Here is a 26,343-nt window from a genome sequence, read left to right on the forward strand (position 1 = left end):
AGGGCACAAAATGCTAACATGGTTGTTGTCAAATTTTTTAGCCTGCAAATCAGTGAGTACTCAAGTTCCAAGATAATGAGTTACTACATAGTACTTGCTTGTGCCACTACTGCAACTATAGGCCATTATTAGGCATTTGGATATCTACAGTGTTATCTCTGTCAGTACTGCCAACATCTTCCTTTTTTTTGTTATATCTCAGGGACCAACCTTGTTTGGGGTATACACCATCTGAATCCATGCACCAATCGTCGAGTGTTGGCATGCAACGATCATAAGAAGTAGAAACTAAAGCACGGTCTGCCCACAGCCAAGTAGTTAGGTATATGAAATAATGGTCATTCCCTGAATATTTTCAGGATTATAATTTTGTTGTTTAGTGATCATCATATCTTGGTTGATAACATGCATGAACCTGAACCTATGCATCCTACTATTAATCCTATATGAAACTGAGCTATCTTGGAAGGTGTCTCTTCGTCCAATTACTCCTAAAATTAATTGTACTTTCTTTTTGTTATTCAGCTTAATACCATTGTGATCATACAGATTACATATAATCATGTAGTTAACTGTCCATTGATATTTACAGCAAATTGGTCCTTGCTTGCTTATTGCGAGACTGCTTTAAATTGATAGAAACAATGGTTATGGCAGCTGGTTAAACACCAGCACCTGCATGTAGCAGACATTGGGGAAAGGAAGGTGTTGGCAGTTCTATGTACAGAATATAATATATTTATAGTGCCCCTCCTGATTTTTGTTGGGTTAGGCCGCGTTTAGTTCCGAAAATTTTTGGTTTTTGGCTACTGTAGCACTTTCGTTTGTATTTAGCAAAAATTGTTCAATTATGGACTATTTAGGCTTAAAAGATTCGTCTCGTCAATTACAGACAAACTGTGCAATTAGTTATTCTTTTTACCTACATTTAATGCTCCATGCATGTGCCGCAAGATTTGATGTGACGGGGAATCTTGAAATTTTTTTGTTTTTGGGTGGGATCTAAACAGGGCCTTAGTGTATCGTTCATTGTTTCGGAGTTTCAGGATCAGATATGATGCCTCATATCATGTGTTTTGCAATAATATGGGACATTGATGTGAAAAGAATTTGTTATCTGCACCCGATTCAAAAGGCGATCACTCTCTGTGTTGGAGAAGAGCTTCTATAGGTGAGTTATAGACTAATACCGACTAATGAGTCTATGAATTCCAGACTACTGCTCTAATGGGAATTTTGCAGCTGGCATATGTTCGGAATAGTTCTGCAACCGTGTCTCTATTGAACTGTGTTTGCCTCAAAGATGCCTACCTGACATGCCATACTGGAATCCTTTTACTGGATCTCTACACCATTGTTTATTGATGGTAAAGTATACTGCTCTCAGTAATGTTAAAAAGGGGTTAGGTTTCTAATCATTGTTCTCTCTTTTGTTGTCCTCTTCTCAGGTTCTTGGGTTAAGTGCACACTCTTAGTATGTTGATGTTATGCTGGTGCTTCATGGATTCATCTGCACATCTATGTGTCTTTGACAACAAATCTGAGATAAAAAGTAGTCAGTCCAGTTACAGAAACATATCTCTGTTGGTGATTAACTCTTTTATATCATTTCTCTGTACTCCGTCAAAATTAGTTTGTCTCTACTTTTACTTTATTTACTAAAAAAGATCGCCTCCACAGCTGCAGAGATTGTCTGTAGTCTGTCAAAACCATCTCTAAATATAGTTAACAATTTGGGCTTTCCAAACATTAAACTCTACAAACCTACGGGAGTTAGCGTCCTCTTAGCATGGCCATGTTAGCAAAATTTACTTGAGGATGCATGCTGGTACAATATATTCTCTCTCACATTGACATCCCTGAAAATTTGAGTGGCACAACTATCTGTTTTCCAGCAGTTCAGATATCCAAGTATTGACACTATCAATTGTGTTACTGAGATTTATTTAACTTTGGCATGGTTTCATGACCTAATGAGCACCCTCCAGATCACAAATATATCAATGCATCACCTTTTATTTGCTTACTCTGGACTTTGTACAATTTGTATGTAATTTCGCCAAAGTTTAGGCATCTGATCAGCAACCTGCTTGTGGATTATACGTGTGTTACTCCATTTGTGAATGTGCCATTCAACTTTTCTTCATATTTCACATATCTATTTTAGTGTATTCCCCATAGTTTAGGCATCTGATCAGCAACCTGCTTGTGGATTGATCTTTCATGTTTTTCCTTTTACAGATCAAGTAGTCCATGATGCTCCAGGGCAGAAACATAGTGATTCAGGTCTTGACGACCCTGTGTAGGTCTTGACTATCCATACATTCTCTAGTTTGGGTGATATGAAGATTCATCATATCTGCAACCAGCAATTTAGTGCACTTGGGAATTCTTGTGTTTTTGTTTTCCAATTAGCTATTCACAACCAGACCTGAGATGAAAAGATGCAAAAAAATAATTCAGTTATTGTTAGGCTTTTTTTTGCCTCATAGTGCCTGTTTCTGTTGATATGCTTAGATTAGGTTCTTATATATAAATTTTGAAAGCTTAATTTCAGGAACAACCGAAGGAATGACGCAAGATGCTGATGGGGTTTCGGATGCAGTTCAATAAATAAAAGGAAGACCAGACGTTGTATTAATTTCATGAACAACCTACGTCTCCGCGCCGCTGGCCGCCTCTACGCGAGTCCACATCGCTGGCCACCTTCTCTGCGAGTCCGCAACGCCGGTAGCCTGCAACATCCACTCCAGCAAGCAGGGCGAAGCTGCCTCCACGACGCCGGTGCATCTTGGGTTTCACGGCCGCACGTTGTTGGAGCCCTTCATGTGGACGTGAGGTACTGTTGCTCTCTCTCAATCTCAAATCTGGATAGTAGTGATGGAAATTAGTAGGTGTAATGCTGCTCTCTCAGGATTTGTAGGGGTGGAAATCAGTAGGTGTAAAGCTTTTGGTTTGATTTAGTGAATAAAAATCGATCTGCAGGAACTACAGTGACAGCATCGATTATTAGGCATTAGTGAAACCGATGATTTTTCAGTTTATTTAAAACGGATCTAACTGTTTTCTTACATTTCAGTCGGAACTATAGTGAGAACTTCGATTATTAGGCATTAGTGAAAACATTTGACTATTGCATTTGCTACGTCACAGAAACCAGAAAGGTAAGTTATCTCCATACACTTTTACAACTATCTACAGACTGGCCACTGTATAAGCTCCTATTTTTTCTTACTAGCTTTGCATCATCTTCAAAGAGAGTTCAATAGCTTCAGGATTGTGTAAGCAGTAGCTTTCAATATCGGATGTGTTCGGCTGGCTGGTTGATTTCTTTTTTCAGCCGAAACAGTATTTTTCTCTCACAACATTTTAGCATGAACAATGTTTTTCAGCGTGAACAGTACAAAAAACAGTCCAGCCGAACACTCTGATCATGCTTTGTTCTTGCAGCTCAAACCTCTTTCTTTTTTTCCCAATTAAATGTATAGCTACAACGTTATCATTTTATATAGCTGCATTGTCAGGTTTTGTGTATGCCATCATGGGTATTCATAGATTCTCCAGTTTGGTTGCTGTGATGATTCATATCAATTTTAGATAGCTGCACTGTCAGGTTTAGTGTATGCTATCATGACTATCCATATATTCTTCAGTTTGGGTGCTGTGAAGATTCATCATATCTGCAACCAGCAATTCAGTGCACTTGGGAATTCTTGTGTTTTTCTTTTCCAATTAGCCATTCACAACCTGACCTGAGATGAAAAGATGCAAAAAATAATTCAGTTATTGTTAGGTTTTTTTACCTCATAGTGCCTGTTTCTGTTGATATTCTTAGATTAGGTTCTTATATATAAATTTTGAATGCTTAATCTCAAGAACAACTAAAATTATGACGCAAGATGTTGATGGGGTTTCAGATGCAGTTCAATAAATAAAAGGAAAACTAGATGTCGGTGTAGAAAGTGACCTAAATATTTGTAGTTTTGTTGTATGTTGTGACCGAAGGTGGCCTAGCACACAATGACACAGGATTTATACTGGTTCAGCCAACGTGCCCTACATCCAGTCAGGGTCGGTCGGTGACTTTATTTCTGAGCCCAGGTGCTCAAAGTCTGTAGTGGGGGTACAAACAAGGAGAAAGAAGGTGGGATACAAGAGGTTCGGTTGGCTCCGACCGGAAGGGTCACGGTCGAAACTAGGTGGTCCTGCGGTTGGGAGTGTTGATGTCGATCTAGTGAGTCTGAGCTTGAAGAACTCGATCTCCCCTAGTTGGAGGGAGCGCATCCCCTTTTATAGATGAAGGGGATGGCTCTTACAGGTGAGAGGGGGAGAGTACAGATATTTCTAAGTCTTGCTGCCCACGGTGATGAAAACTGGATAATGGTTGAAGCCTCCCAATACTGTCGATGTCGCTGTAGGATGTCAGATGTGTACGGAAGGTCGAGCTATCTTCTTCAGAAAGGATGGACGCCGGTACCTGCAAATACTTCTGGATGCCTGGTGGCATGTGAGGAGCCACGCTATGTTCACTCAGTATGGCAGATCCTGGAGCTCATACCACAATCGGTGCCCAGAGACACTCGAAGGGGGCTTACCATATGGGAGTTTCTAGCGGCCCCTACAATACTTTGTGTCAGGGTGGCTGCAGAGCACTGCTTCGTGCAGGGTATGGTCCCTGGTACAGTGGTGTTGACTTGTGAGCCTTGCCTTGCCTTTCTCTGCACGTCTTCTGGTTCTTTTCGAGCGAGCGTCCCCGATCGAATGGTCCCCAGTCGGTTCTGGCGCGCCAGTCAGAGAAAAGGGTGAGCAGGCTTCCCGCAAGCCCCGGTCGCAGGGTCGGAGGCGGAGGCGGAGGCGGTCCTCGGGTCAGGCTTTCCGAGTGGAGGCCGTGCAGAGGCAGCCAAGGCCTAACGCTAGCGCTCCGATCGGAGAGGCCGTTCGGAGCTAGCCTGAGCCTGAGCTAGTGCGTCGGTCGGAGAGATGGGCCAAAGGCGGTCTGGGCCTAAAGCGAGTGCTCTGGTCTGTTGGTTTTAGACTTTTGGGTCGGTCCCGAGGAAAGGAAGGCTGTTTTTCTGGGCCGAGCCCTGGCGTGGAAGCCGATCCCCGAGGGACCCTAAGTTTATGAACCCGACAGGAACCCCCGAGCCTTTGGACAGAATCATCCGGGGGATTTTTGTCTAGTCGGTGTGTGCGCGCGAGCGCACCTACGGGTGAAGCCCTCGAGCTCTAGGCGGTTCGGGCCGAACCGGTTGGGGGTGTTGTCTCAGCAGGCGTGTATGCATGTTTTTTAGTTTGAGACGGAATTTTGTTTAACCATGGCGTCGTTGCGCAGCCGAGGTGTTTTTAAGCGCGGGGATTGGATTGAGACAGAGCTTAATGATCCCGGCGTCGATGCGCGCCGGGGATTAGACTGAGACAGAACTTAATGATCTCGGCGTCGGTGCGTGTCGGGGATCGGACGAGGAAGTTTTTTGTTTTTGAAACAAGCCCTGGTGTTGGTGCGTGCCGTGAACGGAAATAACTTAGTTTCGGATGCAACAGAGTTTGATCTTTGGCGTCGGTGCACGCCGTGGGATCGGGTAAGGTGGAGTCGCAAGTAGACCCAGGCGTCGGTGCTCACCGTGGATCGAAAGAGTTAGTTTTAGTTAGTGAAGCCGTCTAAAGCCGTTACGTGAGTTAAGGAGCCGCGAGTTAAGGAGTCGTGGACCCAAGCCATAGCCGGATGTCGCCTATCCCATCGACGCGAGTTAAGGAGTCACGGTCCCAAGCCATAGCCAGATGTCGCCATCCCGTCGACGCGAATTCAGAGTCGCGGTCCCATGGCGTTTAAACCCCTGAGCCTTCGTGGGGGCTGTGAGTCGTTTTTGCGCTACCCCATCTGGTTCCTCACAACCAGAGGGGCTGAGTTTTGTCGCCTGTCCTGATCGCTTGGGCTCAAAGACTAGCTCAGTGAGCTCACTAACGGGTGTGATCGAGTGGAATCTAAGTCCATCGTTCATGACAGGGTCAGCATAGCCCTCTTGTGACATTCCACTACTCCTTTACCTTCAGCTCGGCAGATGCCTAGGTCATTCCATAGAGCGACCCGGGTGGCCTGATGGCCTCCCCCTCGATGGAGATTTTGTGGGCCCAAGAGGTTCAGGATCGAACGAGAAGGTTGAGATGACCCGGTTTGCTAGACCGGGCAAAGGCCGCACGGTGCTCATCTACGATTTTCTCCTATGTCTCTGTTTGGTTGCCATGTCGAATGAGGCAAGCCACCGCTTCGTGGCGCAACACGGAGTGTTTTGGTGCATTTCACTGCACATGCGATGCTTAGTTCCCAAGCCCTCAGGCGGTTCATGCCCTAACTGTCTGGGGGGTTTGGGTGTATGAGATGAATGCGCGTATGGATGTATGAATGATTTGTAATGAAATAGAGGGACTTTGATGGTGTTTTAGCTTGAAGACTTGAGCGACGGGGTTTGAAGAGCTCTAGTCAGAAACATCCGTCCGGGACCTGCGCTTGTCAATCGTGGGTTAGCTCTCATGTGAACAGTTTTGTATTTAATGAACATATGCTTACCTTGATGACCTGAGAGACGGGGTTCGGAGAGCTTCAATCGAAAATGTTCGACCGGGACCCATGCTCGTCATTCGAGACGAAGTCGGCATGGCCCGCATGGGGCGCCCCTTCGCTTCCTACCTGTATCTCAGGTGCTTATCCTGAGTGAATCGATCGACTCAGGAGGCCGGTTGATCTCTCCTGGGTGACTCGATCGACCCAGGGAGGTTTGGTGGTCTCTTCTGGCGGAGATTCCTCGCTCTTCCTTCCTTCTTCTTTCTTACCGAGAGTGCCCGGAGCATGATGTCGGATTGGAGGTGAATGTCGCCCTGGTCTTAGGCGAGCCGGATGCCGCGTCGTTGGGAAGTGAGCAGCTCGAGCCTTCGTTGGTTGCATCGTCGGGTCGGCCCAGTAGCATGTAAAAATATAATAGTAGTTAGCAAATGTAGGAAGTTTTAAGTTCGTGGGGAAGCCCACATGTAAGATGTTTCGTGGTGTGTTTTAATGACTGCTGAAAGGATCAAGATGCCCAAGAGGGGGGGGGGTGAATTGGGCTAATTCTAAATTCTCTTGCAATAATCAAATCCTACGGATAGCCCAATTAACCCCTTGTGCCTAGAAAAGTGTTTATATCAAACTAATGCACAACAACCTCTCAACCTATGTTCCAAACTTACTCTAGCAAGCAATTCTATGGATGTAAAACAGGTATTGAATTGCTCAAAGTAAATACTCAAAGTAAGTGCTCAAAGTAAGTAGAGAGAGAAAGGAACGCGGCGATGTTTTGCCGAGGTATTGGAGAGTCACCACTCCCCACTAGTCCTCGTTGGAGCACCCGCGTAAGGGTGTAGCTCCCCCTTGATCCGCGCAAGGATCAAGTGCTCTCTACGGGTTGATTCTTCGACACTCCGTCGCGGCGAATCACCCAAAGCCGCTCACAACTTGAGTTGGGTCACCCACAAACTCCGCCGGGTGAACACCAAACTCCCAATCACCACCAAGCCGTCTAGGTGATGGCGATCACCAAGAGTAACAAGCACGAACTCTCACTTGACCACACGAAGCCTAATGAGAAGATGGATGCACACTTTGCTACTCTTGATTTGCTAGTGAGGCTACTCTCTTGGATTCTCAAATCACAAACACCTCACTAGGATCTTGCTCTTCTTGGCACTCACAAACGTGTTTCTCAGCTGTTGGAATGAGCAAAGGATGCTCCACTCACGAGTGGAGCTTCTATTTATAAGCCAGCCTGAAAAACGAACCGTTATGAGCTTCTGCGGGATGACCGGACGCTCCGGTCGTGATGACCGGATGCTCCGGTCAGTTCAACCCGCGAACCAGCATTCAAGTGATGATCGGACGCTGTCAGGGTCCGGTCAGTACCGACTGAACGCGTCCGGTCGCTCTTGGATGCTTACTGTAAACGGCCGGACGCAGGATACTCAGGGTCCGGTCATACTGACCGGACGCGTCCGGTCACACTTTTCCAAGTCTGGACCCTTACTGGAGTTGACCGGACGCTGGCCCTCAGCGTCCGGTCACATGACCTCCCAGCGTCCGGTCACACCAGACTTGATCTTCTCGGTCAAATGAACTGACCGGACCCTGCGGCCAGCGTCCGGTCGCACCGGAGCCAGCGTCCGGTCAGTATTTGACCCTCCATTCACTTCCAACTTCCGAACATATGTGAATGAAGTTTGCTCCAAAGGATCTTAGGCATTCATAGGAGCTACCTAGAGCTAGTTTTAACAAGTGTGCACCACACCTAACTTACTAGACTCAACTAGGTCAAGCTACCCATTCATACCCCCCTTCATAGTATGGCCAAAGGAAAAACAAAGTCCTAAACTACTCTAAGTGTCTCTCCAACTCCAATCGACACTTAGAACTAGTCATCCTTAACCTTGTCGTCCATCCTTTGAAAACCGAAACGATTTCCATCGTAGGGGCATGACAACCTTGATTGCCCAATCGATCTCCATTACCATGACCTAACTTAATTGCCTCTGCAAAACACACGTTAGTCATAGTAATCTTGTATTGACATTAATCACCGAAATCCAACTAGGGGCCTAGATGCTTTCAATCTCCCCCTTTTTGGTGATTGATGACAATACCACCTCGAGTATGTTATGGAGTGAGGTTTTTGACGGGCTTGGTTCATATAAGCTTTTGTCAATAAGAACAAAAGAGTTAGTCAAGCTTATATGACCCAAGCCAACACAATGTACTCAAAGGATATGAATTAAGCATGAGTACAAATAACAAAGCTCATTTGCTTCGAAGTAAAAACGCGGAAGTAAAAGCAAATGAGCATTCCACAAGTGATATGACATATAGATAAAGCAAAGTAGAAATCACACATGTCAAATATCACAATCATGTAGATAGCACTATCACATGTATATATAATAGTATGCATGAAAGAAAACACACGAATGCATGAGAAATAGTGTATCACACAAATAAAACTCCAAATGTATATAATAAGCTAATACTAGATAACTAGCTCCCCCTAAAACTCGCTCCCCCTAAGTCTACATACTCAAACCCTCTCCCCTTTTGGCGTCAAACACCAAAACCTAAGGGTCGGTCGGTGGGGCTACAGCGGATGAGTCGGGCGCTGAAGGACGTGGAGCAAGATGGAACTGGGCGCCATCATCATCTGACCCTGAGCTCTGAACTGACTGACCCTCTGAAGCAGGAAGAGTCGCTGAAGCGGTCTGGGTCTGAGCTGGTGCTGCCTGTGAAGCTGCAAGTATGTCTGTCGTAGGATCTGACGAGGCGACAGACGAGGGGAGCCTCTGAGTGGTCATGATAGCTGGAGCTGCTGTAGACGGACCGGCAGTATGCATGTGAGGCGGAGTAGGCATGCCGGTCAACTCGCTGAATGATGCTCCAAGACTCCTGGAGACTGACGACTCAGGCACGAATAGCGAGGAAGTCTGCTCTGGTGAGAAACCCGTGTGATAAGGAGTGAACTGCGGGGCTATACCAGGGGAAGCTAACCACTGGGACACCTATACAGGAGGTGAAGTAAACTGAGCTGGAGGCTGTCCCTGACTCTGAAGCCCGATGGACTGTACTGCTGGAGTCGTCGAAGTGGTAGGAGGATGTGCAAGCTGGGGCGAAGTCTGTGGCAGTGGAATCCCAATGGCTGTCACTACATGCTGCATGAATCCCATGAGCTGCTGCTGCATAAGTAACTGCTGGTGCTGAAGGAGCTGCTGCTGCCGCTGAAACTCATCCTGACGAGCCTGAAACTGAGCGAAGTTTGTAGCTGTCTCCTGTGCCTGTCGTGTCTGATCCTGCTGTATCCGCTCAAGAATAGCAATGAGAGCGGGGTCTGTCTATGGAGCAGGTGGAGCAGAACTGGAGCTACCGGCCTCTGCATCGTGTCTGCGTGGAGGCATCTGAGGTATAGGCTGGTAGTCGTTGTCAGAGCTGTCACTGTACTCACTCACTCCCTGCTGTGCCTCTAGCTCCTCCTCCTCAGTGGCTACAATCCCTCTAATGATCTCGTCCTGCTGAGCTGCAGACTCTGGCACATCGGGGCGATGGCTAGGCTGACTGGGTGCCTGAGGAGTGGCGTGTCTGATCCTCTGTGACAGGTTGTAAGCTGGGAACTCTGTAGTGGCACCTGTATACTCATCCATCATGCCAGGGGGCTTATCAATCACAACTCTGCGGATGAGGAACGTGATCCAGTGAGCATAGGGAAGCTGCCTGCGACCCTTGAATCCCTCAGCTATAGTATCCTCCATCTCTGAAAGAAGGAGGTCCCAGATGTCAAACACTGTCATCTGCATGATGGCATTGAGAAGCCAGAGCTGTAAGCGAGTCAGGCCCTCCCTGTATCCCAACCTGGGAAGCAGTGTCCTCCTGATGATGGCCTCTAGTATCCTCGCTGTAGGAGTCAAGTCACTGGGGTTCCTGCTCGACCCCTCACCAAACGGCTCCTTGAAGCAATGGCGCACTAAGTCTGTAGGGGGCACCAACCCTCCATGAGGACGCCTGGGAGGCTCCTGATGTCCATAGCAAACCTCATGCAACCTTACAGGCTACTCCTGTAGTCTCAGTATCTCTCTGGCCCTGCTACTCGTCACTCTATAGTCTTTGCCGTTGAAGGCAAAGTGAATGAATCTGTGATGAGGATCGATGTAGAGCGAGGCATAAAACCGACGAACCCAAGAAGGTACATATATCCCTGTCCGTCCAATCAGATCTGACAGTCCTGGCAGATATGACAAGTATTGCCGAATGCCCTCTCCGGCTGCTGCCACAATGGACTCTATCGGACAGACCCTCTATGATCTGAACACTGCTCCACTGTTTAGATATGCATTGTAGAAATCCTCCTGCAGTGGCGTGTAGAACCCCTCAGCTGCTCTCTCATCCCTCCTCAGAGGGAACCAAACCTCAAACTCAACAAACCGCAGCTGCTGAACCTGCTTGGCTGTAGCGGCCCTCAAGTCGAGGTGAACCACTGGAGGCGGACCCTGTGGTATGGGCGGAGGGCGTGAACCCCTACGCCGTGTAGCTGGCCTCGGTGGAACTGCAGCACTGGTACGACTCGAGTGGCGTAGCTGAGGTGCCGGCTCGGTCTCCTGACTCTCCTGAGTCTCCTGGGCTAGCTGAGGCTCTGCTGGTGGAGGCTGCTGCTGTGCTGACGGACCCTCCTCAATGGCAACCCGTCGTCCTGCAAACGTGGCAGTCCCTGCTAGACTACCATGACGACGCTCAACCTCCTCAATCGCAGCTCTGACTGCGGGTGAAACTGGCTGATCTGCAATGACAACTCCGCTGCGGGTGCCACCTCTCTCGGCACGCTCTGCGGCCTCTGCAACAGCTGCTGCTCTGGCTGTCTCTACATCGGGGTACTTCCGCTTCTTGGATGTTACTTGCTTGGTTGATTTGCCCTTGGATCCGGCTGGCTGACGAGGCGGTGGCCTTCGATCGTCATCACCTGGGCCACCACCAACATTCTTGGTGCGAGCCATCTGAGCTGACAAGATGGTGAACTGACGCTGATGAAGATGAACTGTCAAACTGTCGCTTTCAAGGCTTGGCCTCGATCCTTACTCGCGAGCTTGGCTCCGAGTTGACTGCCAACTGCCAATTGAACCACAACGGAACCGACTCGCTGCATGATAGAATAGATGGATATACAAATAAATACCATATGTCTAATAGATGCGAAGACCTAGCAGAGAAAGTAATGTAGATGCGAAATTGAATCGAATGGCTTTCTACCTGACGATCAGCGAACCGAGAAGAGGTAAGATGTCACGCGGGGGATCCTCAGAACCGGGCTAGGGTTAGGGTGAAAGTCCTGAATGTAATGGTGAATCAGAGACTACAAATTGATCTAGGTCACCATTGTATAGATCAAGATTGAAAAAAAATTTTGTACTAAACAAAGGAGATAGTAGGGCTAGGGCTCACAAATTGATGATCAACAGATCGGCGCAAGAGGCAACGATGGAGCGACGAGCTAGGGCGCGAGAAGCCTGGAGCACGGCGTGGAGGCGAGCAGGCACGGGGCTCGGTGACGTGCGAGGCCGGGGCGTGCAGCTCGGTAGCGGGCCCTGGGGCGCTGCAGAGGCGTGGCACTGAGCAGGCGCGGAGGCCCGCAGGACGGCGGCGCGGCTTGGCGAGGGGACCGAGCGCGGTGGCGCGAGGGACGGCGGCGACTCGGCGAGGCTGCGGCGGCGCGGCTGCTCGGGCTAGGGCACGACGGCGGCTTGGGCTAGGTCACGGTGGGTGACAGAGGACGCGGTTAAGTAACCCCCAAGAACATGACAGAAAAGGAAACGGGGAAAAGAGTCCTTAAGATGCGTGAGATCCACTGACCGGACGCTCCGGTGGTAGCGACTGGACGCTACCACCCAGCGTCCGGTCGATTCCAGAGAGGTCCAAATCCTCTGGAATCGCGACCGGACGCGTCTGGTGGTCCATGACCGGACGCAGGCAGGGTCCGGTCAGTTTAACTTTGTCATCCTCCGATCGACCGGACACTGAGCCCTTTCTGACCGGACGCACAGACGCAGCGTCCGGTCACTCTTTCAACAGCAGTTCACCTCCTGTGAACTGACCGGACGCTGGACTGCAGCGTTCGGTGCAGCGTCCGGTGCACCTTTTTCAGCAATCCTTCAACCTTCCTTTGCGCTGCCTGTTCCCAATCAAGTCCCAACTTGAATAAGATCCAAATAAACACCAATTGGGACTGATGTGAGTGACCTCTCTCAAACCCTCATATTTTTCAAAATATTTTGCCTTAGGCTATAATTCTTTTTAAGAAAATAGGCAACAAGAGGGCAAATGGAACAAAACGACAAACAAACATTCATGCATATGTAATGCTTGTAAGTAAATCTAGTTGCTTGTCAAGTTTGATCCAAGGTTAAGCTTCTTCACACGCTTTTCGGCGGTTATCTTAACCATGTTAGACAAGCCCTATATGCATTGCTACAAATTAAACATGTTGTATATTACAATGAATGCAAGGGACAACACAAGCTCAATTTTTAGTGAAGTTATTAAAATCAAGTACATTGAGCTCATTCTGCAATCTACAAAATGTGGCTTCATCTAACGGTTTAGTAAAGATATCCGCTAATTGATCTTCGAATCTTACACCCTCTAGTGATATATCATTTTTGGCTACATGATCTCTTAGAAAGTGATGGCGGATATCTATATGCTTGGTGCGAGAATGTTGAACCGGATTATTTGCAAGTTTTACCGCACTTTCATTGTCGCACAAAAGAGGTACTTTCTCTAGAACTACTCCATAGTCTAGTAAAGTTTGTTTCATGTATAATATTTGTGCACAACAAGCACCCGCGGCAATGTATTCCGCTTCGGCGGTGGACAAAGCCACACTATTTTATTTCTTGGAGGACCAAGACACAAGTGATCTACCAAGCAAATGGCACCCTCCGGATGTGCTCTTTCTATCAACTTTGCATCCGGCGTAATCCGAATCGGAATAGCCAATTAATTCAAATAAAGCTCCTTTGGGATACCAAAGGCCAATGCTTGGTGTGTGCTTAAGATACCTAAGGATTCTTTTTACGGCAATTAAATGAGTTTCCTTAGGACTAGCTTGAAATCTAGCACACATACACATACTAAACATGATGTCGGGCCTAGATGCGGTTAAATATAACAAGCTACCAATCATGGAACGGTAGAGAGTTTGATCAACCGAGTTACCTCCCTCATCTAGGTCGAGATGTCCATTGGTAGGCATTGGGGTCTTGATTGGCTTACATTCATCCATCTTGAATCTCTTGAGAAGATCTTTTGTGTATTTCTCTTAAGAGATGAATATGCCTTCTTTCATTTGCTTGACTTGAAAACCGAGAAAGAATGTAAGCTCACTAATCATTGACATCTCGAACTCCTTAGACATCAATTCACCAAATTCTTTGCATGAGTCTTCATTTGATGATCCAAAGATGATATCATCAACATATACTTGACAAATGAAGATATGCCCATCAAGCTTCTTGGTGAATAGTGTGGTATCGACCTTCCCAATGGTGAAGCCCTTCTCAATAAAAAAGTCCCGAAGGCGCTCATACCAAGCTCTTGGGGCTTGCTTAAGCCCATATAGTGCCTTGGACAACCTATAAACATGATTAGGATATCTAGGGTCTTCAAACCCGGGAGGTTGATCAACATAGACTAGTTCATTAATAAAGCCATTTAAGAATGCACTTTTCACATCCATTTGATATAGTTTCATTTCATGATGTGATGCATATGCAAGAAGGATACGGATGGCTTCTAATCTTGCAACCGGTGCAAAGGTTTCTCCAAAATCTAAACCTTCAACTTGAGAGAACCCCTTTGCCACTAGTCTTGCCTTGTTCCTCACAACAACACCTTGATCATCTTGCTTATTGCGGAACACCCACTTTGTTCCAATGACTCTTGCATCTTTTGGTCGCTCTTCAAGATTCCAGACTTCATTACGAGTGAAGTTGTTCAACTCTTCATGCATGGCATTGATCCAATCCGGATCTTTAAGAGCATCTTCTACCTTGGTAGGCTCATAGCAAGAGACAAAAGAGTGATGAGCAATAAATGAAGTAAGTTTTTGAGATCGAGTCATCACCCCCTTCGTTGGACTCCCTATGATGAGATCTTGAGGATGATCTTGTAGGAGAGGTGTATTTCTTCTATTGACCACTTGAGGAGGAGGTTGTGGGGCATCAACATCTTGTGCTTGTACCGCCATTTGCTCATGGGAGATATGAGTATCTTCATTTTCTACTCTCCCAACTTTTTCACCATCTTGTGGTATATTTGATGAAGAATGTTGGTTAATGACTTGTACATCATCTTCATTATCTTTTGGCTTGATGTCTCCCACCGGAATATTCTTCATAGCCTCCCTCAATGGTTCATTACCTACATCATCAAGATTCTCATGTGCTCCTTAGGAGCCGTTAGATTCATCAAATTCCACATCATATGTTTCTTCAACCAAGCCGGTGGCATGATTAAATACTCTATATGCTTTGGACTTCAATGAGTAAGCAACAAGAAAACCTATATCACAACGCCTTTGAAACTTCCCTAGGTGTTGCCGCTTCTTGTAGATGTAGCACTTGCAACCAAACACCCTAAAGAAGGAGACGTCCGGCTTCTTCCCATTGAGCAACTCATATGGTGTCTTGACAAGGAACTTTTGAAGAAATAGGCGGTTGGATGCATAACATGCGGTGTTGATTGCTTCCGCCCATAGAGCTTCGGGGGTGTTGTACTCATCTAGCATTGTCCTTGCAAGAGTGATTAAAGTCCGGTTCTTCCTCTCAACTACACCATTTTGTTGAGGAGTATAGGTTGCGGAGACTTCATGTTTGATTCCAACTTCATCACAATAAGCTTCTATATTTGTGTTGTCAAACTCTTTGCCATTGTCACTTCTTATCTTCTTGAGCTTCACTTCAAATTCATTTTGAGCTCTCTTGGCAAACTTCTTGAAGCAAGATGCAACTTCGGATTTGTCATGAAGGAAGAACACCCATGTATATCTTGAATAGTCATCCACAATCATAAGACAATAGAGATTTCCTCCCAAACTCTTGTATGTTGTTGGTCCAAATAAATCCATGTGTAGGAGTTCTAGCACTCTTGTGGTTGACATGAAAGCTTTGGTTGGATGAGTGTTTGCAACTTGCTTGCCGGCTTGACATGCACTACAAAGTTTGTCCTTCTCAAACTTCACATCCTTCAACCCTCTCACCAAATCATTCTTCATAAGCTTCTTGAGTGAGCTCATCCCAACATGAGCAAGCCTTCTATGCCATAGCCACCCAAGTGTTGTTTTGGTGAATAAGCAAGTCTTCAAGTTTGCATCTTTGGAGGTGAAGTCAACTAGATATAAGTTGTTGTATCTAAATCCATTGAATATCACTTGATTGTCATCGACCTTGGATACAACAACCTCCTTCTCGGTGAATAAGCATTGAAAGCCAAGATCACACAATTGCCCAACGGATAGCAAATTGAAGCTCAATGAAGCAACATAGAGCACATTGGAGATGGAGTGATCATTTGATATTGCCACTTTGCCCAATCCTTTAACCTTACCCTTTGAATTATCTCCAAATATTATTTTCTCTTGTCCATCTACCTCTTCATCTAGTGAGGTGAACATACAAGGGTCACCGGTCATATGTTGAGTGCAACCACTATCAATAACCCAATGACTTCCACCGGTCTTGTAGTTCACCTACACACAAGAGATTCAAGCTTTAGGGATCCAAGCTTGTTGAGGGCCCTTCACCTTCTCAACAAGTGACTTAGCCACCCAAATTTTCTTAGGCCTACTCTTGTTGGGGGGACCAAGAACATGACTTTCATCTTTCCACTCGAATCTTTTCTAAGCATGTAGTGAGCATTGAAAGCAAAGGGTCTAGCATACTTGGGCAAGGGTTGTGGCGGTGGAGTTTGACACTCATGAGCAAAGTGGCCTTCTTGTCCACATTCAAAACATCTCTTTGGCTTTGGCTTTGGCTTTGATTGCTGGTGTTGAGCTTGAGCCTTCTTCTTCTCTACACTTGCCATATATCCAATGCCACTTCTATCCATCTTCATGACGGTATTCATGAGTAGCTCACTTTGGAGATGCTTGCCTCTAGCAAACTTGCTCAATCCCACCTTGAGATGCTCTTTCTCCATCTTGAGCTTCTTGTTCTCTTCCTTGAGAAGATCATTGTTCTTCTCCTCCTTGAGTTTCTTGACTTCTTCTTTTAACTTCTCATTTTCAAGGATCACCTCTTTGTCATGATCAAGAGTTTCTAGCACAATGGTGTTGTGACTTTTCATTTCTTCAAGATCTTTCATGAGCTTCTCATTGTTACTCTTGAGCTTGACATACTCATCATAGTTATTGCACTCAACCACTTGCTTGCCCTTGCTACTAGATCCATGCTCAATGCTTTCATCAATTAAATCATCACATGAGGTAGCTATATCAATCTTAACAACATGGTTAGTAGCATCATGTGGCTCATTTGGTAAGAATTCTTGTGCAATAATAAGGGCATCATAATTAATCTTTAGAGTTGCATATTCATCTTTTAGCTTATTGTGACTAGTGATAAGCTTATTGTGCACCCACTCAAGTTTATCATTTTTATCTTTAAGCTCTTTCTTAGAAGATTTGAGCTCCTTGAGTTTGGATGATATAGAATCATTTGTTTCTTTGAGCTCATCATTAGCCTTTTCTAATGTGTCACATTTAGCTAAGAGTGAGTCATTTTTAGCATCAAGTTTTTCATTTGTAGCTCTACTCTTTCTAATGATCTTAGTATATTTTCTTAGTATTTTGACAAGATCATCATAGGTAGGTGAGTCATCATCATCGCTATCACTATCATCATCACTAGCATGTTCATCATCACTACTATCATCACTCTTAGTTACCTTGCGTTCACCTTTGGCCATAAGACATAGGTGTGTAGAGGATGATGGCGATGGTGGTGGTGAAGATGCAAGATCAATAGCAATGGCGGCCACCTTTTCATCGTCACTATCATCATTGGATGATCCACTTGATGAATCAATGTCCGTGAGCCAATCACCGACAATATAGGCCTTGCCACTCTTCTTCTTCTTGTAGAACTCCCTCTTTTTGCCATCTCTCTTCTTGTATGGCTTGTTCTTCTTCTTTTCATCTTCATCACTTGAATCATCTTTCTTGCCCTTGTTCTTGAACTTGTCTTTCTTGGGCTTTGTGCATTGATGAGCTAGATGACCAAGTTCGCCACAATTGTAGCAATCCATCTCGGAGATTGGCTTTCTTCTTGAGCTTGTGAAGAACTTCTTCTTCTTGCCGTCGAACTTGATCCCACTCTTGTTTAGCCTTTTTAGCATCTTTGTGGTCTTCTTCACCATAAGGGCAAGGCTTTCTTCATCATCTTCATCACTTGAGCTCTCATACTCAAGTCTTGCTTTGCCCTTGTCTTGGCTAGCTTTGAATGCTAAGTCCTTCTCTTTCTTCTTTGTAGAGGATGAGCCATCTTGTGGTGTAATGTGCATGTACATCTCATGAGCATTGATCTTTCCCAAGATTTGTATCGGTGTAGCGGTGGAAAGATCACCTTGATGTAGCACGGTCACAATGTGTCCATATTTATCAATGGGGAGGACGCTCAAGATTTTTCTCACAATATCGGATGGTGACATTTGAGTAAGTCCAAGCCCATTGACTTCCTCTACAAGAACATTTAATCGAGAATACATCTCATTAGCACTTTCTTTGGGAAACATCTCAAAAGAATTTAGCTTTTTAATCACAAGATGATAGCGCTCCTCACGCTCACTCTTGGTTCCCTCATGGAGCGCACAAACGTCCGACCATAGAGCATGGGCGTCTTTGTGGTTCCTTACACGATTGAACACCTCTTTGCAAAGGCCTCTAAAAATGGTGTTGCGAGCCTTTGCATTCCATTTCTCATAATTCACTTCATCGCCTTGAAGTTGTGCGGCATTCCTAGGTGCGGGGAACCCTTGAGAGGCGGCTCTAAGAATTCCAACATCTAGAGCTTCTAAGTATGCCTCCATGCAGATTTTCCAATATGGAAAATCATCTCCCTCAAAGATAGGAGGAGGTCCATCCCCGTGAGACATCTTGCTCTAAGCGATTAAGCTTAAAAAGTGAGCACGAGGCTCTGATACCAATTGAAAGGATCAAGATGCCCAAGAGGGAAGGGTGAATTGGGCTAATTCTAAATTCTCTTGCAATAATCAAATCCTACGGATAGCCCAATTAACCCCTTGTGCCTAGAAAAGTGTTTATATCAAACTAATGCACAACAACCTCTCAACCTATGTTCCAAACTTACTCTAGCAAGCAATTCTATGGATGTAAAACAGGTATTGAATTGCTCAAAGTAAATACTCAAAGTAAGTGCTCAAAGTAAGTAGAGAGAGAAAGGAACGCGGCGATGTTTTGTCGAGGTATCGGAGAGTCGCCACTCCCCACTAGTCCTCGTTGGAGCACCCGCGCAAGGGTGTAGCTCCCCCTTGATCCGTGCAAGGATCAAGTGCTCTCTACGGGTTAATTCTTCGACACTCCGTCGCGGCGAATCACCCAAAGCCGCTCACAACTTGAGTTGGGTCACCCACAAACTCCGCTGGGTGAACACCAAACTCCCAATCACCACCAAGCCGTCTAGGTGATGGCGATCACTAAGAGTAACAAGCACGAACTCTCACTTGACCACGCGAAGCCTAATGAGAAGATGGATGCACACTTTGCTACTCTTGATTTGCTAGTGAGGCTACTCTCTTGGATTCTCAAATCACAAACACCTCACTAGGATCTTGCTCTTCTTGGCACTCACAAACGTGTTTCTCAGCTGTTGGAATGAGCAAAGGATGCTCCACTCACGAGTGGAGCTTCTATTTATAAGCCAGCCTGAAAAACGAACCGTTATGAGCTTCTGCGGGATGACCGGACGCTCCGGTCAGTTCAACCCGCGAACCAGCATTCAAGTGATGACCGGACGCTGTCAGGGTCCGGTCAGTACCGACCGGACGCGTCCGGTCACTCTTGGATGCTTACTGTAAACGACCGGACGCAGGATACTCAGGGTCCGGTCATACTGACCGGACATGTCCGGTCACACTTTTCCAAGTCTGGACCCTTACTGGAGTTGACCGGACGCTGGCCCTCAGCGTCCGGTCACATGACCTCCCAGCGTCCGGTCACACTAGACTTGATCTTCTCGGTCAAATGAACTGACCGGACCCTGCGGCCAGCGTCCGGTCGCACCAGAGCCAGCGTCCGGTCAGTATTTGACCCTCCATTCACTTCCAACTTCCGAACATATGTGAATGAAGTTTGCTCCAAAGGATCTTAGGCATTCATAGGAGCTACCTAGAGCTAGTTTTAACAAGTGTGCACCACACCTAACTTACTAGACTCAACTAGGTCAAGCTACCCGTTCATACCCCCCTTCATAGTACGGCCAAAGGAAAAACAAAGTCCTAAACTACTCTAAGTGTCTCTCTAACTCCAATCGACACTTAGAACTAGTCATCCTTAACCTTGTCGTCCATCCTTTGAAAACCAAAACGATTTCCATCGTAGGGGCATGACAACCTTGATTGCCCAATCGATCTCCATTACCATGACCTAACTTAATTGCCTCTGCAAAACACACGTTAGTCATAATAATCTTGTATTGACATTAATCACCGAAATCCAACTAGGGGCCTAGATGCTTTCAACTGCAATCGGTTTTTGTTTTTGTGATGGAGTTGCTCCGTTCGAGAAAGCTTGTTCCCTTTCATTCCTTAGTTATCCCTTAGCATAATTTTGTTTAAAATTTCTTTCTACCTCGTACCTACCCGTTTGTTCCATAGGCTGCAACTTTACAAGCTCGGGGCGTGGCCCACGAGGCTCGGCCGGTCGTAGCTGTAGGAAAAGGTGGGGTGCGATCAGTCGAAATGTTCTAAAGCAAAGTTACGTAAGGTAAAACAAAGGAACGAACTATCCTTTTACTTAGGTAGGAAGGAGTTTCTTCATACAAAACCAAAAGAGTACTTAGGGTAAAAACAAAAATAAAGGGGTAGCAGAGCCCCCTAGTGGAGTCCCCCGAGCGCCCCGAGCCAAAAAGTGTTCGGGCCGGGGTGCTCTTGTAGGAGCGTTCACTAAGTAAGGTAAGACTGAAACTTAGGAAAAAAAGAAAAGACATAGCTGTTCTAAGGTCGTCAGAGAGAGCGTCATCGTTGTTGTCCTTCAGTCGGTAGGCTTCCGGTCGGATCACCTCGGTCATCTGGATCCTTGTCCGCTGCGCCCCCTTCTTCGTTCGATGCCTCCCCGTCTTCCTCCTCCTCTGGCCTGCCAGCCTACCTCAGCAGGCGCCTGAGGAGCTAGCAGTCCTTGTAGAGATGGTTGATGGGATAGTTGTGGTTAGGGCATGGACCATCCATGAGTTTATTGAAGTGGTTAGGCAGTCCCTGTTGGGGCTGCCTGGTTGCGCGATCAGCTGTGGCAATCAACGCGGTGTCGTTCGTCCGGCGTTGACCCTCCCTGTTCTTTTTGCCTCTCTAAGTGGAGGGACCTTTGTCTGGATCCACGCGCTTGGGCTTGCCTTTGTCCTAACCTTCGCTGAAGACTGCTCCGACTGCCTCCTCGCCAGAGGCGTGGTTGGTGGCGACATTGAGTAGATCGCAGGTGGTGCGAGGTTTTAGGCAGCCAAGCTTATGGACCAGGGACTCACAGTTCGTCTCGGAGAGGAAAGCGCTGATGACGTCTGCGTCGATGATATCAGGGAGGGAGTTACAACGTTGGGAAAACCTGCGGATGTAATCCCGTAGGGATTCGCTGGGCTCCTGCTGGCAGCTCTTGAGGTCCCAGGAGTTTCTCGGGCGGACGTACGTCCCCTGGGAATTCCCAATGAAGACCCTCTTGAGGTCTGCCTAGTCGCGGATACTATCGTGTGGAAGGAATTCGAGCCATGCCCGAACATGCTCCCCTACGCAAACGGGAAGATATTGGATGATGAAAAAGTCATCATCCACTCCTCTGGCTCGATAGGCGAGCCGGAAGTCTTCAAGCCAAATGCTTGGGTTTGTCTCCCCGGTGTATATGGTGATGTTGGTGGGAGGCCAGAAACGCTGCGGAAACGACGCTCTCCGGATGCGCCGACTGAAGGCCCGTGGCCCTGGGCCCTCAGGGCTAGGGCTCCGGTCATCTGGGCGACGATCATGCCTGGGGCGCGTTTCTCTGCTTCCCTCAATGATTCGGCCAGGGTCCATGTCGCCTGCTGCCGTATGGCGGACGTCGTTACCATGTTGGGCTCGACGATGGTTGCTAGCGATGCTACGAGCGTCCTGGTGTGGTCGGTGTGGAGCAGGCGCCTAGTTAGACCATGGCGCGGCTGCCACTCCCCGAACCGAGCCTACCGGCTGCGGCGGCGAGCGAACGGATCGATCCGACTGGTGTGTCCCCGTCCCCCCGGTGGGGAGAGAGGGCGAGGGTCAGAGTCGCGATGCAGAGCTTTCTGCCTATTGGACGGCGACAGCCTCTACTAGAACCTAGAGGTTCCGGTAGAGTGCCCGCTCCTGAGGGTTGACGGGCTCGAGAACACCGCGTAGAAGCATTGCTGCAGCAGCGATATTCTGGCCGGCCCGGGTGAATTGTGGGACATCGTTCCCTTCGCTCACGATGTCGTGTTGAACCTAACGAGCGCGACCCCAGGCGCCACCCGCTAGGCCAGGCGCGTGGGGCGCAACGTGCTGTACCGACGACGCTGGTGCAGACGGCGGCTGATTCTGCCATCGTTGTCTTAATTCCTCAGCGTGTGCTTGCGCAGACGCGAGGGCTCCCTCACGTGGGTCCAGAGGGGTGTGAGTCCACGCAGACTCTGCAACCACGTGCGGTTGTCGCGGAGCGTCTGCCATAGCGCACTCCTAGGACGGACAGTGGTGGGGTGCCACGTCACTGATGCTTGAATCGTCGCTCTCGCCATCATCATCTAGAAGTTTGTGAGGAATGGTAGGAACAAAGCCCACTACTCCCACAAACTCGAACGTGAGGGAGACGGTGCCAGCATCCTTCGGAATGCCCGAGCGTAGGCGTCCGTGGAGGACGCAAGGTCGTAGGGGAACCGATCGTATGGTGTTTGTGGTGTGGGCGGTATATTTCCTCTGGGTAACTGGTGAGAGATAGTAAATAAAGAGTGAGTAGCACGCATATTACTTACAGTGGGGTTTGAGCAGAGAGTTTGCTCGAAATGAAGCGCAGATGCCGCACCTTTGAAGTCGCGTGTCCCGGAGTCGATGGAGGACGTTCCTCCGACGGGTGCCGGGTCGCAAGCCTCCTCGTGGAGGTGGAGTACGCCGAGCCGGTCGGCGACGAAATCCAGGCTCCCGAAGCGGAAGGCCTGGAATGGCTCGAAGACGGGTGGAACCCACATCCCGGCGGGCGAGACTATGGGGAACTCCAGCGAGCCAAAACGAATCGTATCGTCGGAGCCCGCCACGGCGGGGGTGGCAGAAAAATGGGCCATCCGATGACCAAAAGAGTGTTGAACGTACAGCGTCTTCCCCACGGACGGCGCCAACTGTCGATGCAGAAAGTGACCAACTAGTAAATATTTATAGTTTTGTTGTACGTTGTGATCGAAGGTGGCCTAGCACACAATGACACAGGATTTATACTAGTTCAGGCAACGTGCCCTACATCCAGTCAGGGTCGGTCGGTGACTTTATTCCTGGGCCTAGGTGCTCAAAGTCTGTAGTGGGGGTACAAACGAGAAGGAGGAAGAAGGTGGGATACAAGAGGTTCGGTTGGCTCCGACCAGAAGGGTCACGGTCGGAACTGGGTGGTCCTACGGTTGGGAGTGTTGATGTCGATCTAGTGAGTCTGAGCTTGAAAAACTCGATCTCCCCTGGTTGGAGGGAGCGCATCCCCTTTTATAGATGAAGGGGATGGCTCTTACATGTGAGAGGGGGAGAGTACATATATTTCTAAGTCTTGCTGCCTACGGTGATAAAAACTGAATAATTGTTGAAGCCTCCTAATACTGTCGATGTCGCTGTAGGATGTCAGATGTGTATGAAAGGTCGAGCTATTTTTCTTCACAAAGGATGGACGTCGGTACCTGCAAATACTTCTGGATGCCTGGTGGCATGTGAGGAGCCGCGCTATGTTCACTCGGTATGGCAGATCCTGGAGCCCATACCGCAATCGGTGCCCAGAGACACTCGGAGGGGGCTTACCATATGAGAGTTTCTAGCGGCCCCTACAATACTTTGTGTCAGGGTGGCTGGAGAGCACTGCTTCGTGCAGGGTATGGTCCCTGGTACAGTGGTGTTGACTTGTGAGCCATGCCTTGCCTTTCTCCGCACGCCTTCTGGTTCTTTCCGAGCGGGCGTCCCTGATCGGATGGTCCCCAGTCGGTTCTGGCGCGCCAGTCAGAGAAGAGCGGTGAGTGGGCTTCCCGCGAGCCCCGGTCGCGGGGTCGGAGTCGGAGGCAGTCCTCGGGTCAGGCTTTCCGAGTGGAGGCCGTGCGGAGGCAGCCAAGGTCTGACGCTAGCGCTCCGATCGGAGAGGCCGTTCGGAGCTGGTCTGAGCCTGAGCTAGTGCTCCGGTCGGAGAGATAGGCCAAAGGTGGCCTGGGCCTGAAGCAAGTGCTCCGGTCTATTGGTTTTAGACTTTCAGGTCGGTCCAGAGGAAAGGAAGGCCGTTTTTCTGGACCGAGCCCTGGCGTGGAAGCCGGTCCCCGAGGGACCCGGGTTTATGAACCCGACACTAGACGTCGTTATTGGAACCAGTTTCACATCACGTCGCTACAGAGTACAGACAAGGTGGAAGATGAGATGAGCTACCTCCTTTCATGACCTACAAATTTTTCGATGAGGTTGTCTGTACATACGTTTTTTTTTCAAAACTGATGTTGATTTGCATCAAAATCTGACCTCGGTATATTTCTGCACCACGCAGGAATTTTATCTCCGGATGCAGTTTGCACAACCATAACAATTCAAGGCACTTTGTTCGTTGCATCCATAACAATTCAAGATATTCTGTTCGCTTTTCTCCCCTTGCTTTCTATTATACATGTATTGTTTCTTATAATATTTCTATTGGGCCTCTTGTTTCCTCTCTCTTCTCCAAGATCATTTACGGTGATTCTTCGTTCATTAGCTTCTTCCTAGTGTTCCTGTGTTCTGGAAGAAGCTTATGAGTGTATTAGCTTTATTTTCTTTTCCAATAGTTTTGTCCTAGATAAAGGCACCCTGGTGGATTCACATGTTAGGCCCCCTTCGCGTGCCCTTAGATTCGGCTTGATTCGCTTCTTTTTTTTATTCGAAACAGTGTTTTTCTCTCACAAATTTCTCTAGATTCATCCAGATTCCTCCAGAATTCCTCCAAGCGAACGAGGCCTGTCAAGATACTGAGTTTGATTTATACATGTTACCTATGCTGGCATTCAGAATGGTGTCCCTACATAATTGTTGAAATCCATTTATTTATGTTTACTACACTCTACGATGGAATTGTCTGATTGATGATTCAGAGTCTTTGCTGGGAACAAGCAGTACCTGTCATTATCATGTTCTGTGGGATGTGAACACATTTGCCGCTGTGCCGCTGATAGTGGTTAAAAAATTGAAGCAATTTTTGTTTGCAAGTTGCAGTTAATTTTCAGCAGCTGTGATCCTCTTAATTCCTTTTGAACTGTCTTTGAGTGTGGCTGCAATTACTTGGCTAGAGATCAATTTTAAATTTATATTTCTTCAGGAACTGTGCATTCATTGTTGCTACCTGAATGGCAATTAATATGGTGACTTAAATTTTCTGGCACAAACAATGGCACCACCGTCATGGAAACTTTTACTAACATTCTCCTTTCAACTTGTAATTTGAACTGCAACTTTTTTCCTGTGGTTGGTGGTTGCAGTGACGGCTTGGCAACAGGAAGGGTAGCCTATGTCACATTCAAAGACATGCACTCATATAAGGAATATACATTTTTTTTGATAAAGGTCACTCTGGCCTTGTTCTAATTGGAGTTTGACACAAAATCTGAGTTCTGATCCACCCTATTATGGACAACTGTGATATATGGCAATAGAAAAATTGTCAGTTCAATATGGATGAACTACATCTCATCAAAGAAATTTAATTTCATTTTTTTGAGCGGAAATGGCATGATGTGCCTTCCTCCGAGGGCCCCTCAGCCATGTCGATGATCTTTGGCATCCACTTTTAGGTGTGGACTGTCATGAGGAGGAGCTCTGGATTGATAGCTGGTTGGATGGCATGATGCGCCTTCAGATGCAGATAGGTTTGGAGACCTATCATCATCTCAGGCAAGCCTTCACTTCTAACAACCTATGTTGCATATGTCTATATATTATTAGTATTGTATTATATATGTTGTCAGCAACAAGGGTGTTGTTCTCCACTAATACTTGTATCAAAAGAGGTTTATCAAACAACATAAGGTTCTGTTAAAAAAACTAATGTAGCACACTTTCTTTATGATGCCTAAAATAAGATGGGCATTATGTAGATATGTGTCGATATATACATAAGTTCTTCTGTTAGAATATGATAATGCACCATGTATATTTTTTCTTCGTTTTCTTGATCCAACATTTGGTCAATTTAGTCAAAATAATTTTAGAGGTTAGTATTGTTGGATCAAGAAAACGAAGTCAATTATATATGTAGTTGTATGGTAATTAGTGGAGTTGCAATGTAATTATCCATAAAGGAAACCATTGGAACCTAATTTAAGGGAGTACCAGTTTTT

The sequence above is a fragment of the Miscanthus floridulus genome, chromosome 12 (genome assembly GCF_019320115.1).
Source record: "Miscanthus floridulus cultivar M001 chromosome 12, ASM1932011v1, whole genome shotgun sequence".
NCBI classification, from domain to species: domain Eukaryota; kingdom Viridiplantae; phylum Streptophyta; class Magnoliopsida; order Poales; family Poaceae; genus Miscanthus; species Miscanthus floridulus.